Genomic DNA, 20,824 nt, shown 5'->3' with positions numbered 1-20,824 from the left:
TCGTGTTTAAATTCATGACAGGCTGTGGCACTGTTAATCTCAATTTAAATGTTTTACTAAACAATGTCGTTTGGGGCTGTTGAGATGTCTCAGAAGTTAAAAGCACACAATGGCTCTTCCAGAGGTCCTGGTTTTAGTTCTCAGTACCCACATCAGACAGCTCACAAATACCTGTGATTCCAGTAAATCAGCCACTCCCTTCTAGCCTCCACAGACATCTCATACAGTGGTGCATATACATATACACACACACACACACAGAGATATAAAACACAAGGATATTTCATTCTTCCTCCTTTCTTCTTCCCTTCTTGTCTTTCTCCCTTTCTTCCTTTTCTCTGTCTCTTTCTCTCCCTTCCCATCTCTCTCTCCCTCTGAAAAGTTAGCCTTCTCATTTGCTCATTCAAACATGCACAGCAGAGTCCCACGAGAGCAGTGGGGATCACAGCAGAGGTACTGCGATTCCCTGAAACAATTCTGGGCAGAAAGGAAGAGACACCTGGACTCTGACCAAGTCAGATAAGCCATCTATCCATGTGCTGCTGTGGAAGAGTCAAACATAATACCTTCTTAAAGGCAGTGGCGCCATTTGGAAGGCAAATATACATAAACATAAGAGGGGACCAGTTACACTAAGAATCAATACAGAACTACAAGAAATTGCAAAAACTGAGAGAAGAATAAAACTGTTGTTCCGTGGATTGCATTCGCTCCCTGCAGACAGGCAGTACCACATCATTGCAGACTGCTTTGTTTTTCCTTCCCTTTTCTTTTTCTTTCTTTCTTCCTTCCTTCCTTCCTTCCTTCCTTTCTTTTCTTTTTTTTTTACTCACATCTAACTGAACTCACTCCAGTGTCCTTCATATATTCATAGATAATCCAAGATTTTATAGAACATCATTTTTTTCCTCTATCTGGCATTAATTCCCTTCTCTTTTCATCTAAGAACTAAGCTTCAAATTCCAAGAGAATGTTCAGATATTTAAATTCTGTTTCTCGCTTAATTTTCTGAGCTTATTTCAAGTTTCTGCTGGAGAATATTATTGTCATTTCCCTTCATTTTTTAATGAATAAAATGACCCCACACTAAATAATGTGTATATTTTCATTTCCAACTTAACTTTTTGTGTGTATATGTGTACTATGATGTGTATGTCTTCATACATGTGTGTAATTATCTATGACTTTAGGCACAGCCCTGCTCCGTGTGTGTTTGGAGGTCAATGGAAAGCCTTGGGTGCCAGTCTTAGTCTTCACAGTCCGCTGTGTTTCTACAGGGATCCTCCTTCCTGATCCTGCCACCATGTCACCTTAGGAGTGTGGGCCTATACCACTGAGTCTGACTTCACCAGAGCTCTGGACATCTGGACTTGGGACCTCATGCTTAAAAAGCAAAGGTTTTTAAGCCATCTCCCCTGCCCCCTTCTCCAACTTTCCAAAAATCATACTTGATTCACAATTAGTGGTCTCATTTATGTTTATACTTTATACTTTTTGTTTGTTTGATTTTTTTGAGACAAGTTTTCTCTGTGTAGCTCTGGGTGTCCTGGAACTCACTCTGACTCAGAGATCCACCTGCCTCTGCCTACCGAGTGCTGTGGTTGAAGGCTTGCACTACCACTGCCCAGATCTACTTTACACTTTTGTTATTATTCAAATCAGTATGTTGTTCTGAGTCAAGGACTGTCCATTACTACAGGACCACATCTTCTCTTCTGTCGTACTGTTTGCTTGTCTGTTGTGAACAAAGAAAGGAAATGAAAAGCAAAATTGAGGCCCTTTCTAAGCATGCTGGCTTTTCTCAGATATCTGATATTTCAATCAAAAGGGTTAGATTTAAGTAAGTCCCATTATTTCCCAAATAGTTGCTTTTTGAAGTGAAAGTAAGCTCCCCACGTTAATATGTGCAGGAAAAAGGAACTGGTCAACCTTTGTCTGGTTATGTGGTGAAGAATACCATTAATTCTTTGGAGATATAATTTCACCCATTATAACAGTACATTAGGGACAATCACAGACTGCCTTAAACCAGACTGAATTGAATTTAAGCTCCAATTAAGCTGAAAGTTTTATCATCACAGAAAAAAATATTAATTTTCCTTATGTCTTACAATCTTCCTGTGGGAAGTTCTTATGCGTTGATTGCCTCCCTGTGGGAATTGAGCCTTATTATATTTGTGTAATCTTTCCAACCATGCCCGTTATCATTCTTAATGTTGTTTAATATACTTTAAATGGCAACACGCTGGTTTAGAATCCTCCTGAGCTCCTCATTGCTATGAGACAGGAATAGATGGAAAGAAAGGTGACATTTATGAATGTGTGTGTTGTCAGTCCAGAGGACAGCTGCTAATCTGTGGGGTCTCAGCCAAGCTTCATGAGTGTATGGCTATGACTGAATAAATGTGCCCACTCTGGTGGGATTCATATCCAGATTGTACCAATGGTTGTAGCTTTCTCTATCTGCATTACTGTGGGAGATTTGCTCAACAGTTCACTAGATTAAACCCATGCTGGCATACTGGCACATTTGATTAAATAGCCACATTTTTTTTTTTTTTTTTTTTGGAATTTTGAGAAATGCCACTTTCTGACTTTGTTTGTCTAGACTTGAGGCTCACATTGAACAGAGGTGAAGTTAGGGAGTAAATGGACCCAAGGCATAACCTGATAGATAGGCATGGTGGCTCCAGCTTGCTTTCATGCTAGCTCTCACTCTTTGAGTCACTGTGCTTAGCAACAGGAGACCCCTCATACCAACTGACCCGATGGAGACAGGGCAAACCTGCCACCATAGGACAACTGTCTCCCAAAGTTAGATGGCAGGCCCAGTCTACAGAGGGAATGGAAGAGCAAGGAGGACCATAAATGCTGTAACAAAAAGGACAAAGCATGACGTATTATAAACATGGTTCCATGGTTATAAATAATTTTCAAGTGAACATATCTATGATTCTGGAATAGTACTTTATTTTTCTTGCCAAAGTCATCATTATTGCATAGGCTTCTTGGGAAAAAAAAAACTGCTGGAAAGGATCTAGACATTTAATTAAATGTAGATTAAAGGGAAAAGTGAGTAATTTTCTATAAATAGTTGCCTTACAGTTTAGAATTTTAGTTTGGTTGGACCTGAACATGAAGTTATACTGAGTGAAGAATGATGTTACCTCATAACTCATGTGGATTATTTTCAAGGCTGAGTGACAATGAAATGAAACAGTATTGTACCTTCTCAGTCACTGCCTGGAACCTTTCTCCCATATCATAGTGACAACAAGACCAAACATGACAGATATTTAGATTAAAAAATTCCCACAAATTCTGTAAAAACATGTACACAATGGAATAGTTTTATATATAATAACAGTGAAGTCCAAGCCGTGTTGTGTGGTTGATGGTTAGTAGGATGACATCCTTGTCATCTCTAGAAGGCTATTTGGTTCCCCTGCTGACATGAAGTGTTTGCGTGTGCATGTGAGTACATCTGTATGTCCTGTGTGCATGTACTCATATGTGTGTTCCATGTTTTGCATATGTATGTGTATGCATATGTAAGTGTTTTGTATGTGTCTGTGTGTAATCCTGTGCACACATGATTATCCTGGGTACCTTCATGTGTCTATGTTTAAAAGAGGGTAAGTATTTTAATTATTGGGTGCCCAGTTAACCATTGCTCACATTAAATGATTCTGTTACATAATTGCTGTAGTTTTATTGTGTAGGAATGATACAGTATTCATGAGAACAGCAATTTAAATCTCGAAGTAAATTTTTTTTAAAGTAATTGTGATGCTCTGGTATTTCTTATTTAAAAATAGTAATTTCTGTGAAACCACTGATCACAACAAATGTATAAGACAAAGAACACCGAGCTAAAACCAGAAGCTAATCCTTTGGGTGGTGGTCACTACTGGTCACAAAATTACCTTCAACTGTCAGGACACATTCCTGAGCATCAGCATCACAAGATATGAAGAAGGGAAATGACTTATGACAGCCCCACTGACACGTCACATCTGATTTAACCACAGGCCTCAGAACAACCTAGTTGCTACCCGATTTTGTGTATTTCACAGATGTAAAGGATCTTCTGTAATGCATGGCTGGTTTAGACTATGTTGAAAACTGTTTATAAGGCTGTTTGGGCTAGTTTGTCATCATGTTAACAAATGATTATATATTTCTTGATGATTCCTTACAAATCTTATAGGGAACGTGGTTTTTGCTTTGTCTTTTTTTTTTTTTTTTCCTTCTGTCAGGTGTGTCTTTCCCAGAGTACAGATTCTGACGTATATTGCCTCTGAAATCTGACTTGACCATGTCTCCCCCCTTATGTTAAACACAGTTGGTTGGAAAATAATAAGTAGAATCATTGAAATATGTTTGTTTTTCTTCACGTATGATGATATTCCAATAGTTTTTCTTTTTTAGAATTGTATTCCTAATTAACAAATAATCATGTGTATGTGTTAGGCATGTAGTAATATTGTGTATGTATTTAAAATATAGAATTATTAAGTCTGGGTTTTTGGTAAAAATATGTTGTATATCCTAAACACTTTTTTGGTATGGAGAAACATGTAAAATGTACTCTTTTAGCTATTTTGAAATATGTAATTCATTTTTTTTGTAATTACACCTAAGATTCAGAACAGAAACCACAATTTATTTTCTACTTGTAAATCCTTAGTGATACCATATTTTTATGAAGATAATATAGTCTCCCTGAATGTAGATTATGAAACATAATCAACATTTATTTATGTATGATTTAGTATATTTTTGTTCAGAGTGAAAATGCTTGGAAAATCTTACCTGTCATGTTGGTAAATCAGGCTTCACATTGTTAGCCTTGGGGATACTTTATTTCCAAGTCATAATTTAGCTTCAGTTGAATTATTTTTTTTATTGGGGTTATCACTATTTTTCATATGTGGAATCATAATAGTTTGCAAGAAGTCCATTAGAATCAGTAAACATAAATAATCCAGGCCTGTCCTTGCCACACCATCAAGAATGTCAGCACATGAACAATAGAACTTTCTTATTCACTATTCTATTGTTGTGAAAAGACACCATGACCAAGGCAATTCTTATAAGGAACACATTTAATTGTGGCTAGTTTACAGTTTCAAAGGTTTAGTTCATTGTCATTATGGCAGGGGCATGGTAGCACACAGGTAGACATTGTATGGGAAATATAGCTGAAAGTTCTATGTCCTGATTGGTAGGTAGAGAGTAAGACTCTGGGCTTGGCATGGGCTTTGAAATTTCACAGCCTACCCCCAGTGACACATTTCCTCCAATAAAGCCTTACCTCCAAATCCTACTAATCCTTTCATATAGTGCCACTCCTTGGGGATTAAGTATTCAAATAAATGAGCCTATGAGAGTAGTCTTATTTGAACAAGACCAAAACCTAAGAGGTGTCTTTATGTTACCTGTATTAGACTTGCACGCAAATTTTATACTGAGAATTAAAAATATAAACTTGATATTATTCTAGAAAGTTGAAAAGATAATAATACATAATTGTGTTACCAAAATATAATTGAAAAGAGTAATATTTTAGGAATCTGCTAAACTATCTTTTCCATTTCTTATTATTTTAAGAGAAGACACCTGAACAGAGAGTGAAAAAAATAAAAGTTTAATAAACTTTTTAGGAATAAATATTTCAGGAGTCAAATGAAAGTTGCTAACTAGAAAGTGCAAGGAAATGAGGCTGGGAAAAGCTCTGTTAAAAGAAGGCTTTAAAGTGAAATGAACAAAGAAACAAACAAAACTCTTCCAAAATCTCTCTTGAACAAATAGTAAATCCAAAACTATGTCAGTATTTGACATGTGCCAGTCACTCCATTAATCATTTTATAGTTGCCAAAAGGAAAATAATGTTTTTTCACAAAAGGACTAACATTGAATTACACATAAATCAGAGATGGTTTTGAGTAGTAAGAAGATTCCACATGTAGGGGAAAGCAGAGATGGAGTTGGGAGCTGGGACCGGCTACTTCCCAGGTACATACTCTCTCAGCCTGGACCCATGTCTGTAAGGTCCCTTGTACATTGAGAAAAATGGAGATCAGAAGTTTCCCAAGAATTGTAGCATTCTGAGCCAAATCAGATCCTGAGAGCTCAAATGGTGGAAGGAGAGAATCAATTCCTCAAAATTTTCCTCCACTCTCCACTTGTGCTTGTTAGTATCACACACACACACACACACACACGGGGGGGGGAGAGATAGAGAGAGATCCACACAAACACACACAGATATACAAGAGTAAAGATGCACATACACAGGACATACACAGGCACCTGACACACAGATAAAGGCACACACAGAGACATACAAATAAAGATGTTCATACACACATACAACACACAAAGACAAAAAACATACACACAAAGATACACAGATAAAGATGCACTGCATACACACACACAGAGATAAAGACACAGACATATTTATAGATAAAGACAAATACACATAGATAAAGACACAGACACATGTATAGAATAAAGATACACGAAAAATAAATGTTAAAAAGAAATGGTAACAGACACAGTGCTCAGGCCCGCCCTTCTGGCCTTTCTTTCCTATGACTATTCAGCCACAGGCAACACAACATGCCCACTAGAGAGTAACCAAGGTTTAATCTTTAACAACATACAGACAAAAATCTAAAAGTGTATTTTGTAAGGAGTAAGGTTTTTCTGCTCTTGCTGGACTTGTCCCGCCACTGCGCCAGCCCCAATTAATACACTGAGACTCTGTATTTGATATAATGCTCTTGGCCAATTACTTGTTTCTTATTGGCTAGCTCTGTCTTAGTTATTAACCCATTTCTATGTATTTCCACATGGTCTTACCAGGGAGAGGCGGCTGGCAGTTCTGCCTTATCCAGACTCTCCATCTTGACTCCTCCTTACTACTTTCTCCTTCTTCCTAGTCTCCTAGTCCCACCTATCTTGCTTTCCTATTGGCCAACAGTGCTTTATTCATTAACCAGTATGAGAAACAGATATACAAAATGGCATCTCCCATCAGTATTTTCCTAAACAAACAATACACATGTATTGTGGCCTTCTGGAAATTTCCTTGTGCTGACTCTAAGGTTCTGCTGTGATACCCCATGGACAAATCCATCTGTTTATCTCTTGTGATTTATTCCAGTTAGAAGTTGAGGAGTTTATGCAAAGACAGAAGATAGTTTTAGCAGCTTTTTCTTTTCTTTTCTTTCCTTTCTTCCTTCCTTCCTTTCTTTCTTTCTTTCTTCTTCTTTTTTTTTCATGCTTCTAGTTCTTTGAGAGTTTTGTGCATTATATTTTGGTCATATTTGCCTCTCAGATCCATAATCCATCTACATGTTCAAACTTGAGTCCTCTTTAAAAGAAAAAAACAAACAACAACAACAAAACACATCAAGTACTTTTAAGTGTGTGGTCACTTCCTGGGGAGTGGTAGATGTGCCTGGGACTATCTATTCATAAGAAAATTGGCTTCTCCCACTCCAGAAGTCTGAGAATTACCTATAGCTCATCAGCTAGTGGTGAGACTTTGTACCAACCTCCCCAGATCTTAAACATGAGAAAGAGAATCACTTAGTAAGGGAATCAAGGGCATGGTGTGGCTTCTCTTTGTCTTTACAATTGATAAATATGGTAGGTTTTTATAAAACAGACCCCAAGCTCACCTGACAGGATTATAATTGACAAGGGAAACCCAGCTCACAGGGAAGCCAAAAGGTACAGTTGACAGTCTTGCTTGTGGTTACTAGAGAAAGTCTGGGGCCAGGAATGATGCACTCGCCAAGGTCACATAGACTCAGGCCTTAGTCCAGTTCTACAAAGTCTCTGTTGGAGGCCTTCACAATAGATGTTAGCTATTCTGTGATTCTCATTTCTCAGCTGGTGAGAAGTATCAATAAGACCCCAGAACGAGAAGCTTTTTCTTCCATGTACCCGTCAATCCCTTTGCTTTTCTGCCTCAATTACAACATGCATTGGAAGAAGCTTAGAGAAATATTATTTGATAAAAGCCAAAGTGGCAAAGGTTCTTCTTATATATTTACAATAAAAAACATGGGCCTGGCATAAGGATGGGCTGCAGATCAGCACTGCTTGTCTGGCTGACCCTGCACATGAATTCCACCTTTCCTGGTGAAGTACACAAGCCATAATACAGGAAAATGCTAGTGTGTGTAAGAGCAAAATATTTACAATACCTTAAGTAACTCCACAATTTTCACTTGTAAAATGTGTGTAATTATATAAATTAGCAACATCAAAAACCCACTTCCTGTCAATTAGAGTCTTATTCACAAATTTAGAAAGGCCCCTAAAGTTAGGTTACCTTGGCCAAAAGGCTATTCTTAGTGTCCCAGGAAATGCCTCTTCATTGGTGGTATCTAGAATTAAAAATCTTGGTAAAATAATTTAAACATAGTTTTGTGGCTGGTGAGGCTGGTGAGAAATTTTCTGAAATGAAAAGAAGTTGTGCAATGGAAGAGCCTTGGCAGCACACACCCTCCAGCATGGCTTCTCACCCTCAGCAAGACTGAGTTCTCACATGAATTCAGTTTGCTAGGCAGATATGGCACAGCAGTATCTCTCTTTCACCTACCAGATGCTAGAAGAACTATGGGCCATGATGACTGATGATGTCATCAGGTTTTATGGACATTCCAAAGACCTGAGGACCAGGTCCAAAGCCCAAGCCTAATCAATAGTAACCTGTTGGCTTAGTGACGGTAGGCTTGTATTGATGGCTTCTGCTCATCTGCTCATCTGTGTGGCTAATGGGGACAACAAGCTTACCCATGTGTCTCAGTTGCCAAAGTCATTAACCTCAGAAGAGGGTCAGAGGAAAGGTGTCTACACCAAGACTGCTCCTTTCTCCAAAATTGTGCCTGCTCAGAGCTCCTTGCTGACTATACATCCTACATTGTAGAACCCCAGGATTCAATATAAACACCATACTAAGTGAAACAGCCAATGATAATATGTCTTGGTAACTTCAAATAGGGGGAAAAACAAGCAAGAAAGCAAACAAACAAAAACATTAGATGATTTCAGCCCATAAAGTATTTGTAATAATGATTGTTTACATTAGTCATAGCAGAGATAATATTGAACAGCCATATGGAATTTTAAAGACTTCTTTCATGCTTAAATAGCACAATATTTTTTACAGTTTTAGATACTCCATGTGAAAGCAATTAACTTTAGTCCAAGTAACTAGTAATCTGAATTTCTGCATGTGTTCTGAAAATGCTGACAGACGATAAACTGTGAGGATCCAGTTATTGTGTGATGGCTGCTTCAAGAAGAATCAAAGAGAACCTCTGGGTGTCCAAAATCAGTTTTCCAGCATGAGTATTCATAGACAGGAGTGGGGAGCATCTGGCACCAAAAGCAAAATATAATGATGGTGTACGTCTTACGTGTGCTCTAGCATTATGCAATATTGACAAGAAAATATTCTTCCCTGACGAGATTGTTGTTAGTATTATATTCTAAAGTGTCCCTACTTACAAAGACTAAGTTAAAATATACATAAGTGTTTGTGTTTATACATTAACATTATATATGATGAATAAAATACTACATGTTTCTGATTAATATCATATATATTTGCCTATACATCTATTTTAAGAACCATTGTTTGCTATTTGGAATGACTTACACAATTCTCAGTTGCATTGTTGTTCTGAAAATTACAGACTCTAACATCTAAACAGTTTTTGAAAATAACTTCACAAGGGCAGGGAGTCATTGGCTACTATATTCAGTAGTAGTATGTTTCAGTCCTGTGCTGAATCAAGTTTCTATGTCTCTGAATTTAAGACTCTGAAGCTGATATAAAACAGACATTTCAAAAACTCATATATTGATGTTTTATAAGGATCAGGAAAAACAAATAGGCCAAATAGATGTTTATTCAGGGAGAAATAACTTACAACATAGACAGGTGAACACTAAGGATGCCTCTGGATCTACCCCTGTCCCTGTGCTGCAAGCAAGAGCTCTCCCTCTGAGCCCCTCCTCATCCTTAGTTCCCCCAGGTTATGTCCAGCCCCGTATCCACCCCCAATGGGTGTGGTCTATGCCACAGGGGCGAACAAGGTGACTATCTCACTACAACCATATATAATGATAGCACAAGAATTTAAAAATCAGACATGGAGTTACTTAACTCTGTCAATCCATATGATAGCTTGGGGTTGTTGTTCATTTTTAAATGAGTCAGCCACTGGACTACAGAGATGGGTCCATGCTAAGGATCACTTGCTGTTCTTCCAGAGGTCTGAAATTCAGTTCCCAGCACCCATATTTGGAAGCTCACATCTGCCCATAATTCCAGTTCCAGGTGGTCAGTAGCCCTTTTCTGGCTTTTCTGGGCAACCCACACAAAGTGGCATATACTCACACATGAGTAAAATTAAAATAATATAAAAACAGTATGTTGAGCATTTGAATTTTGTTATAATAAAAGAAATAAAAGTTCAGATAATGTTTCAGTTTCTGTCCTTGTTGTGAAATCAAGTTTTTGCATTTCAGAATTTGAAACTTATGCAAAAGGAACATTCCAAAATTGGAATCAATGAAAAGTGTTGATTTGCTCTGTGAGTGATGAGAGGTTGTGAAATTTGTCTACTTTGTCTACTGAGCCTGAACTGGAGGAGATGGTCAATTTTCACAAAGATGTGATTGATCTGAAATTTAAGACTCAAAGCCTGAAGATGTGGTTTTTATTCATTAGTGCAATAGATCAAGATGCAGTGACTAACTTTCCTTTCATAGTTAATCAAGGCACACAGTCCCGTGGCTGAAAAGCTCTAGCCAAATGTCTGGGGACGTGGCTCAGGGGGCAAACAACTTGATATACAAGATCTTTTATTAAGTTCTATGTTTGAACAAAATTACCAAACCAATCCAAACAAAACTTTGATTTCACTTTTCACTTTTTAAAGTTTTTTTTTTTTTTTTTTTGGGTTTTTTTTTTTTTTTTTTTTTTTTTTTTTTTTTGAGACAGGGTTTCTCTGGTTGTCCTGGAACTCACACTGAAGACCAGGCTGGCCTTGAACTCTGCCTCCTGAGTGCTGGGATTAAAGGCGTGTGCCACCACCACCCAACTGATTCACTTTTTGTTTTGTTTTATAAAGAGAGAGAGGCAGAACATGGAGTTGGGGCCTTGGAAATAGAGGAGAATCTGGTAGGAGGTGGGGACAAGAAGAAATGTAATCAAAATACATTGCATTAAAATTTTAATTTAAAAAATCTGGGTTTGCATTCCCAGTGCCTACTAGCCAAGCAGGGCATGGCTGTGTATGGCTGTAAACTCAATGCATAGGTGAAGACAGGATATTAAAGAGTTCACTAGACCAAGATAAATGATAAATGGGTGTTTTATTGGGGAACAACTTAAACAGATAATAGTAAAGAAGAGCAGCAGCATTCCTTCTCCAAAAGATGCAGTCTCTGCCCTTCCAAATGCAATCTGTGACCAAAGTGAAAGTGCACCCACCTGCACTTTTCTACCTTTCCTGCACATCCTCACTTGAAGCCATGCTCAAAGGGGTGTGGCCATTAACACAAATTCACTGGCAAGAGGAGATGCTACTACACATAGAGACAGAGACAGGCAGATTTGGGGGCCTCATTGACCATTCAGCCTAATCAAACAACATCAATTTCCAGGTTCAGTGAGAGCCTCTGTCTCAAAACAACAGAATAAACAAAATAACATAAGGTGGAGAAGCAATTGAGGAAGACATCTTGAAATAGCTTCAGACATCCACATACTTACACACTGGCTATGACACTTTCATTCACACAAATAGGTGCACACACACACACACAAAATCACATAAATCCATACAAAAATTGTTAGCTAAACACTCTTTTCCCTTTAAGAATTTTAAATGTGGTAAAATAAGCTTCCACAGACTTTTGTTCAAGGCCCTGGGTTTGATTCTCAGCACTACAAAAATGTAACAATGTAACTTTTGAGCAAGTGAGTATAAGGGACTCAGATAAGAGTTTGAACTTGATTTCTTCCCATATTTGTTTTTGCACTGTAGTCCTCTTCTAACTCACAGACACAACATCTGTTTAAAATAAGTTCATATTAAAATCACAGGAACCACTCATAACTGACAAGATAATGAATAATGACTGACATATTTAGGACCCCCCATGTTAAAAAGATAACATTGTTTATTGTAAGCCTGACTGTGTGTGCTCATGCTCATATGCATGTGTATATTAGTTTACACTCACACAAGTGCTCTTGCATGCACGCACCCCCACACACACACTGTTGTAAACCAGCAGTCTGCTGACCCCACCCCTGACAATGGGCGAGACACTCATGACTATGTCATCTCTACATCACTCATTCAGGGCTGCATAGAGACTTAATTTCCCTTTTAAAGCAAGCACCTCCTGGTCGTTTCTTCCTCTCGCTCTTCCTCTCTTCTCTCTCTCTCCTCCCTTCGCTCTTCCTCTCTTCGTCTCTCTTCCTCTCTTTTGCTCTCTCTCTCCTGCTTTCTTTTGGCCACCAGCTACTCCCACCACTTCTCTCCTCTCCACCAATAAACTCCACGTGGTTGAGCTGAGTCTCATGTTTGTGTTTCATAGGTGATAGCTGCAGCAAAAGAACAACACACACTGTTTCCAAAGGTTATAATTTAATCTTTTATATTTGGGAGGAGAATATAATTCTACATTTCCTTTTTGCTTCGTTAACAGTCTGTTTCACTTGAAAGGACAGACAGACTTTTGTAAACTTCATGAGACAGCCTATGCTTTAGATGCAATGATCCATGCTTTATTGTGTGTGACATGATCAGAAGCAAGCGCGATTCATGCCACCTCAGGTGCAATAAACATCTCACATCAAAGCAAACACCAGGCTGCCTTCACTATTACATGGTTCATAAGCAATGAGGCTGCTAGATCTGAAGCAGCAGGTGAACATGGAATGCAACACTGCTCAACACAGTATGCGACAATTGCTTGTGGAAGAAAAAGGTAAAATTTGAAGGATAAAAGGTAGAAATACTTAAAACTAGTCTGGGATGTTTACTACAGGTCTGTGTCTTGCTTCTTTTTCCTTGAGCCTTTGAACCACAAACATGGGGAAAATGGGATGAATAAATGAAAGATGGTCACTCTATAGACACCCAGCATCCCTCAGAACCTGGTGTTTCCTGTGAGAAGTTTTTTTTATCAGGAGAAAGTCAGTGATTCTCAGACAAACACTGTATCTTGATAAAGTTTTTCCAAGTGTCATAGGTATCTTCTAAGCTACAAGATAACACAGCTGGAAAAATTATAAAGTCTTTGGGAAGACTCAGGTTTAATAGCAGTGGTCTTACTGGAAAACCTCTCGGACAGGTGACTGAAATCAAAGGACTTTTCATTGATGAGACCATCTGTGGGGAAAGGAGTTCATCTTTCTCTGAGAATGAAAAATGTAGCAGAGATGTTTGACAATGGAGAAATAGGTGATACAATTTTGGTGTGTAAACAAAATGGAACTTTATTCAGACTTTAAAAAATTATGAAAGTTGAAGGAAAATGGGTATAACTATAAAACACTACATAAAGTGAGTTCACTCACACTCCCAAAGACAAAAATGGCATGTCCTATCTCAGATGTTGACCTTGGCTGCTATGTTTATGTGGTGTGTGTGTGTGTGTGTGTGCGTGTGCACGCGAGTGCTGAGAATAGGCCAGGAAACTGGAGATGGCTGTGAGAGGGGAGAGAATGTTTGTGGGGTGGTAATAAGAGCATGGGTGATATGAACATAAAGATAGAATCCTGGGGTGGAAGGGGTTAAGCCGGCAAAGGTAGTTGTTGATTTTTCTCTAGCCCCATACTGGAATGCCAAAATGTTATTGTTGTGTTCTTATTCTTTATTCTTTAGGTCCTTTGGGTGACCTGCACCCCGCTCCCAAATAAAACACACACACACACACACACACACACACACACACACACACACAGAGAGAGAGAGAGAGAGAGAGAGAGAGAGAGAGAGAGAGAGAGAGAGAGAGGAATCTTTTTCTTACACATAAATGCCAGGCCTCCTTAGCTTGATTTGTTTCTATCCAGATTTTCTTAACTTAAATCACTCCAAATACCTTTTGCCTCTGGGCTTTTTCCTTTTCTTACTTCTGTATAACTTACTTTCACTCATAACCCATGGCTGGTCCTCGATGTCCTCCTCTCCTTCTATCTTTCCTCCAGCTCTATTTATTCTTTCTGCCCATGAGTTCCACCTGTCTTTTCTCCTGCCTCACTTTTGGCTGTTCAGCTCTTTATTAGACCATCAGCTGTTTCAGGCAGGCACAATAACACAGCTTCACAGAGTTTAATACAGCATAAACAAAGGCAGCATAAACAAATGTGACACACATTAAAATAATATTCTACAACAGGTGTGGGAGCAGAGGGCTAGGGACAATGAGGAGTGATAGTTGTTAAACAAAGCTAGATATGTATGAAAATACCTTAATGAAACTTACTTTGTAGACCAATCAAAATAATCCAAAAGATGCTTGAGCTTTTGGGTGATGGTAGAGCTATTGCCCACTATACTGGTCAAGGCCATAGGTTTGGTACTGAACATTGAAAAAAAAATGACTTTTTCTGGGAGGGCTGAACAAAAGGCAGAGGACATCACCAGTGAAGTGGCAATTAGTATATTCAAGTGATGTGTTGCCTTAGTTGATTTCAAAAGAGGCTGTTTGATGAGTGAAGCTACAGGACAATTTCAATATGAAAGATGCCAATTCTGAAGGACTGCAATGATTTTGTGATTGATAAATAATCTAGATGAATAAGCAAGGCAATGAAGGAGACACCAGTCTCTATTAGTAAGACAGACATGTTTGCACTAAATGGAAAATTCTATTGTCTGTTAAGCTGCATAATTATATCTAAGTCAATAAATGTTTGTTTCAAAACATGGCGAGTTTGCACACTTGCACTCTAAGCTTAACATTTGGAAGTTAGAGATTAGTTACATAAAAGGTCCAAGTTTGCGTTGTCCTTTAGGAAATGCAAATTAAGTTCTATGATGATACAAAGAAGGGAATCAGAACTTTTAACTGATTTATTTTTCTTTATGGGCTGACAGTATGTTCAGCATGCAAGGGTGTTTGTTTCATTGAGAGTTCATAGAGGGGGCATTTTGGCTTAATTTTACATTGTGTGTGTATGTGTGTCTGTTTGTCTGACTAGGCAGGAAAGCACTGAAGATGGTGGTCTGTTCTGTCAGCAGATTTGTTGGACTTCAACTAAGATACAGGGAAAAGTAAAGGTCAGAGACAAAAATGGCATGGAGATGATAGAGCCAAGCTGAGAGTCTCTCTCTCTCTCTTTCTCTTCCTTCCTCCTCTCTCACCTCTCACTTGCTCTCTGTTCCTTTCTCCCGCATGTGTGTGTGTGTGTGTGTGTGTGTGTGTGTGTGTGTGCATCCACTCATTTGTGTATGCACATGTGTGTAGAGGTCAGAGTGCAATTTTTTCTGTCACTTTGTAAGTGCCTTCCACTTTTAATTATTTATTATTAATATTTTTTGGAGAGAGTATCTATAGCTCAAGTTCTACTTGGTCCTAATAATAAAAACCCAGAGTCAGATATAAGGGTAAATGCTAAAAGATCAGAGAAGCAGAGCAGCCAGCCTCTGCCGAATCCTCAGACCAAGGGGATGATCCTGTCTCTAGGAATCCTCAGACTGAATATGAGTTCCTGTCTCTTCTCTCTCTCTCTCTCTCTCTCTCTCTATATATATATATATATATATATATATATATATATTTATATATATATTCCACCCAGTCATATCGCTTCTGGTCTCCACCTTCTTAGTGCTGGGATTAAAGGCTTGTTACTCCCAAGTATTGAGATAAAAGATGTAAGCCGCCACCACCTAGCTATGTTTCTCTTTTAGACTGGATCAATCTCGTGCAGCCCAGGATGGCCTTGAACTCAGAGTTCCATCTGCCTCTGTCTTTTGAGTGCTGGGATTAAAGGTGTGTGCTGTGAGCCATTGCCTGGCTTCTATGGCTAAATAGTGGTTTAGCTCTGTACTCAGATCTTCAGTAAATTTTATTTGTTGGATCACAAACAAGATATCACTACAGGTCTCACCAAATAAGATAGACTGCTGGGCCAGTGAGCACTAAGATCTACCTGTTACCCTCCTTTTTTTTTTTTTTTTTTAAACAAGACAAGCCTTTTGCAGAGTGAGCTATATCCCAAGACTGCTTTACTTGTAAGTGACTGAAACTCACAGTAAGCTTGAGTGCAGGGACTAAGTGGCATTCATGTTCTTTGAGGGGTGATTATTTTACACATTTCCCCCCTAATCTTGTCTCATCTATAGCTGTTTGCTTTTGTGCACTGTGTACATGATAGCATGCCTGCACAGCCTCTGGCTTTCCTGCACATGTACAGTGGCATGATGGCACAGCTGCTGGCTTTCCTGCACATGTATGCAGTGACATAACTGCACAGAGGTTTGAAACAGAAACCCAAGGGTTTTCTAAGCAAGATCTTCCCATTGGGATCTTTTTTGAAATTCTTTCCCTAAAATTGCTCACTGATGTCATTTAAAGATGCTCAGCTCATTCATCAAACATCTCTGAGCCATTTAACATGCAAAACTGGGCCTTGCTGAGGTTTTTATTATTACAAAGATATTATGGCATTATTAATCACTCTTACATTAGTGTCATGCCCTGCTGGTGACTTTGATGAGATTTCTTGTTTCTTTGTTTTTGTGTACCAGTCTTTTCACATTTGATCCATTTCTATTTGCAAGACCAGACATTGCCTTTGCCTTAAGTCATGAAAGAAAGGGAGTGTCATACGGAATTTAAACTTTTGACATATAAATCTGGAGGAGTTGGCTTAGCCATGACACATTGTAGTTTATTTTGTTTTTCTTTTCTCAATTGAACCTCACACAAAACTGGATGATTTCTACCCACTTCTCGTCAAATACTCTTACCATGAATCAGACAATGGCCACTTTTATCACTTCATCATCTAGTCAGTTGTTTTTCATCATATAACAATGACCCATGGTACCTGATGTGCACATAGCATCTGAGGCCAGGGGAGTAACTTTCCTTGTCCTTATCGTCCCACTGTGCACCTTGTAAACATCCATTTCCACTGAAGCAGGATTTTGAGTCACAGATTTATATTTTCTTCACTTTTCAATATTTGCAGTTTCACCAAGTATGTAAACCTTCCTCAGAGAATCTCTTTAGCAGCATTAACGGTATAACATGGGATGCTGTGCGTGAATGATTTAGCCTGTTTTATACCCTGGAGTCACTATTCATTTGCTGGGTTTCACTTGCTTCCCTTGCTGGAAGTCTCACTCACCCACCCTCTCTCTGGAGAGCCCTCACCTCAGGTCCCTGCTGTTTAGAGTGAGGATGCTGTGAAGATCTCTGTTCTGTGTGAACACACTCTCTCATGTGCGCTCAGTGACTCACTGCCTTCAATTCAGCCCCACCACATAACCAGTGATATGCCTGGGGTGTCAGGCAGTTTTCTCAAAGATGTGAGTCACACCACCCTTTATATTTATTTAAAAAATATTTTCTTCCTTTTCAAACTTTTATTTATTTCATCTGTATGGGTAGGGAAGAGTGGCTGTTGCACTGCAATTTTGGAGGTCAGAGGGCAACTTGCAGAGGTAGATTCCCCACCTTCACAATGTGGGTCCTGGGGGGGGTCAAGCAAACTCAGTTTGTCAGCATAGTGGCAACCCCATTTGCTGAATCATCTCTCTGGCCTCTATATCCTCTTTATAACTAAGGTCTACTGGGTATTTAAGGTATTTCAAAAAATATTCAACTCATGATTGCTGTTTCTTTGCACATTTGTGTTCTTATGAGGTCATTGATGAACAAGGCTCTTTTATCCCATTTGGATAACACTTTAATTTTTTAGTTCCCACACAGAGGACTGGATTCTCTCATGACATTTCCAGGAGTACACCATTACATTTTGCTCCTACTTCCGTCTCATGCAACCTTTCCCTTTCATTTACATTTCTGAAATGGAAACTTCCAGTCTCTCTCTCTTACATTTATTACTTGAGCAATTGCTACTGTGTCTGGAGTGCAAACTGTCACACAAGCTCATGTAATTTCAACACTTGATCTTTACCTGACACTGTTTTAGAAGCTTGCAGATCCTTAAGGAAGTAGAACCTCTCCCGAGGAAGTGACTCCATGGGATCTGGCTGCTTCCTGACTGCAGCTGCAATGTGACCAGCCACCACATTCCTCCCACCTTCCTCCATGCACTGCGTCTGCTCACACAGCCTCGATGCTTCTCCTGCCTCTATGCACTGCATCCTCTCACACTCCAAGCAACGTAGTAAACTTTCCCTTCCTTAAGTTGTTTCCTGTCAGGCATGGTCACAGCAAGGTAAAAGCAATCGGGTCATTCCTCTCCCTCCAACTTTCCTATTTCATCAGGGCGAAACTCAGGGACTGGATGAAGCACAAGTCCTCTGGAAGGCAGTGTCCCTCCTCCGTCCAAGAATATTAAAGTGTGATAGATAAGGATTCATATGAGAGAGATGGGATGATCACAACCTCACTGAGATTGTGACAAGAAGACCAGAGCTAGGTTGTGATTCTAGGAACATATCCAAATCCTCACACATAATCTGTTCCTCCATCCACAGGTAGCCAGCAGTCCAGCGAGGGAAGTCACCAATTGTGCATGGTCAGGGAGTGTCTTGCTGGATGCCTGCATGTAGATAAGCATTCTGAGGCTAAAATGGCCATGAGGTATTGAGAGAGAAACGCAGCAGGGACAGTGAGAAAAGCCAGACAGGGAAAAAAGGAGGGAAGGAGAAACCAAACGAGGAGAAGAAGACAAGAATTACAAAATGATTCTGAGAAAAATTCTATAATAACTTAAATTTATAATAACTTAATAATAATAGAAATTCAATGTTCTTTTTTTCTGGGATTTGAAAAATTATTCAGTTTTTATAAACATTTATATATAAACAAGTGAGCATATATATATTATATGTATATAATATCTATATATATTTAAAAGATTTTATATATTGTTGGATTAATACTATCCCAAGATAGGAAAACATTGTATACATATTGGGAGGTAAAGGGCTTTTTGATTTATAGATCCATAAATATTCAAGCAGATACTGGTACAAAGTTTATAGCTTCCATTCTAAAGTTTCAGCCTAAGTTAAACACTAAAACAGCAGTACAAGGCTTAGCAGCACAGATATTCACTTTACAGTGGGTTTGGAATTCTTAACTGATTTGAGATAAAATAGATTAATCACAGCAGAAAAACCTAACACACTACTGAGAAGAGAGGCCTGCAGACCATTTGTGGAGGTGGAGGGAGGGCCAAACAGAATCAAAACCAGCCAGCACCTGCCAGCACTAGGGCCTCAGCCACCATCAGTCCTTTCCTGCCCTGTGGCAGGTGACAGTCTGACCTGGGGTTCTGGGGTTGAGCTCCTCTCAGGTCCTAAAATGCCATGGAGGAAGAAACACTGTTAACACAGGCCTTGAGCTCTTTGAGGAAAGGGTCAGCAGGTGAGGTCTAGAGCTGTTGGGACCACTGTGCCATGACTAGGAACACCCTGAGGGCTACCATTCCCAGAACCAATTTCAGGTACTCATGGCCACTCTGTACATACTATACTCAGATAGTTGGAAATAACACAGATGCAGACACACAAATAAAAGTAATTCAGATACATCCTAAAAGAAAACTGATTTGCATTTTGTATGTAATTAACAATATATTATTTACTTAGAAGATGATTAATTAGCTAAATTAACACATTTCCAAAGGAATTAACCTCTTTTGATGAGTAAATGTAATATTAACTTTAAAAATTATTCATTTTTAGAAAGAAACAGAAAGACGATCATGTGGCATTTAAAACTACCATTTGATGAAATGCTAAAGTATGGGCATAAATATTTTGGAGTATCTATCATAAGCAATTGTATTTTTAAAATTCTGCTTGGTTCAGATACAAAACTATACTTAAAAAAAAAATGAATTGGTTTTTGTTTCCAGATTGGCTCATTTCTTCTTCACAAGTCTGAAGGAATAGAACAGCTATGATTCTGTTAAGTGTTTCAGTGAGAAAAGTAAAAATAAACAGGGCACCCTCTTAACACTGTGTTCTGTTATAGTAAATATAATCATAGCCATATACCCCAGCTTCTTCTTTATTTTCCCATCTGTTATTTTCTATATATAAATACATACATATACATATTCTACACATCTGTTGAGTATGGGAATAGTAGGGACACTAAAATTATAGCCATCAAACCATTTTTTTAACTCTACATTTACAAAATGCTTTGTTCAGAAACCAAAACAAATTGGACACTTTACTTAAGATTCTCTAGTCTGTAATTTGTGAAGTAGATACTATTTCATTAAAATAAGTTTAACTGGTGATCTACATCCATTCACAGTTGGGGGACGATAACTTAATTTCCCTAAACCCTTTCTGTCTAGATACTGTTTGCTGAGGTGTTCATCCTGCGGAGCCCTGCAATGTCAAGGGAGGCAAGAAAGCCACAGTCCTTTGAAAGCATGGCCACAAAGTGCATGCAATTGGAAGTTCAGTAGGACTTTGCACTGATAAAGGGAGGTGCATGACTAATTCAGAGAGATGTATAATTGGGCATTACTGAGTGTGCTTTGTCTTAGTTTGCTTTCATTGCTGTGCTAAAACACCATGGCCAAAAGCAGCTAGCGGGGGGTAAGTTC

At 38.7% G+C, this 20,824-nt stretch overlaps 1 pseudogene; it reads right to left on the bottom strand.

Annotated features, from left to right (window-relative positions):
• LOC127223160 (general transcription factor II-I repeat domain-containing protein 1-like) overlaps positions 1-18,392 on the bottom strand; it is a 49,984-nt pseudogene extending 31,592 nt beyond the window's left edge.
• Positions 18,393-20,824: the final 2,432 nt, after the last annotated feature.

This window comes from Phodopus roborovskii, unplaced genomic scaffold (genome assembly GCF_943737965.1).
Source record: "Phodopus roborovskii unplaced genomic scaffold, PHOROB, whole genome shotgun sequence".
Taxonomy (NCBI): domain Eukaryota; kingdom Metazoa; phylum Chordata; class Mammalia; order Rodentia; family Cricetidae; genus Phodopus; species Phodopus roborovskii.
The sequence above is the reverse complement of the archived record's forward strand: the minus strand, read 5'-3'. Positions and strand labels throughout refer to the sequence as shown.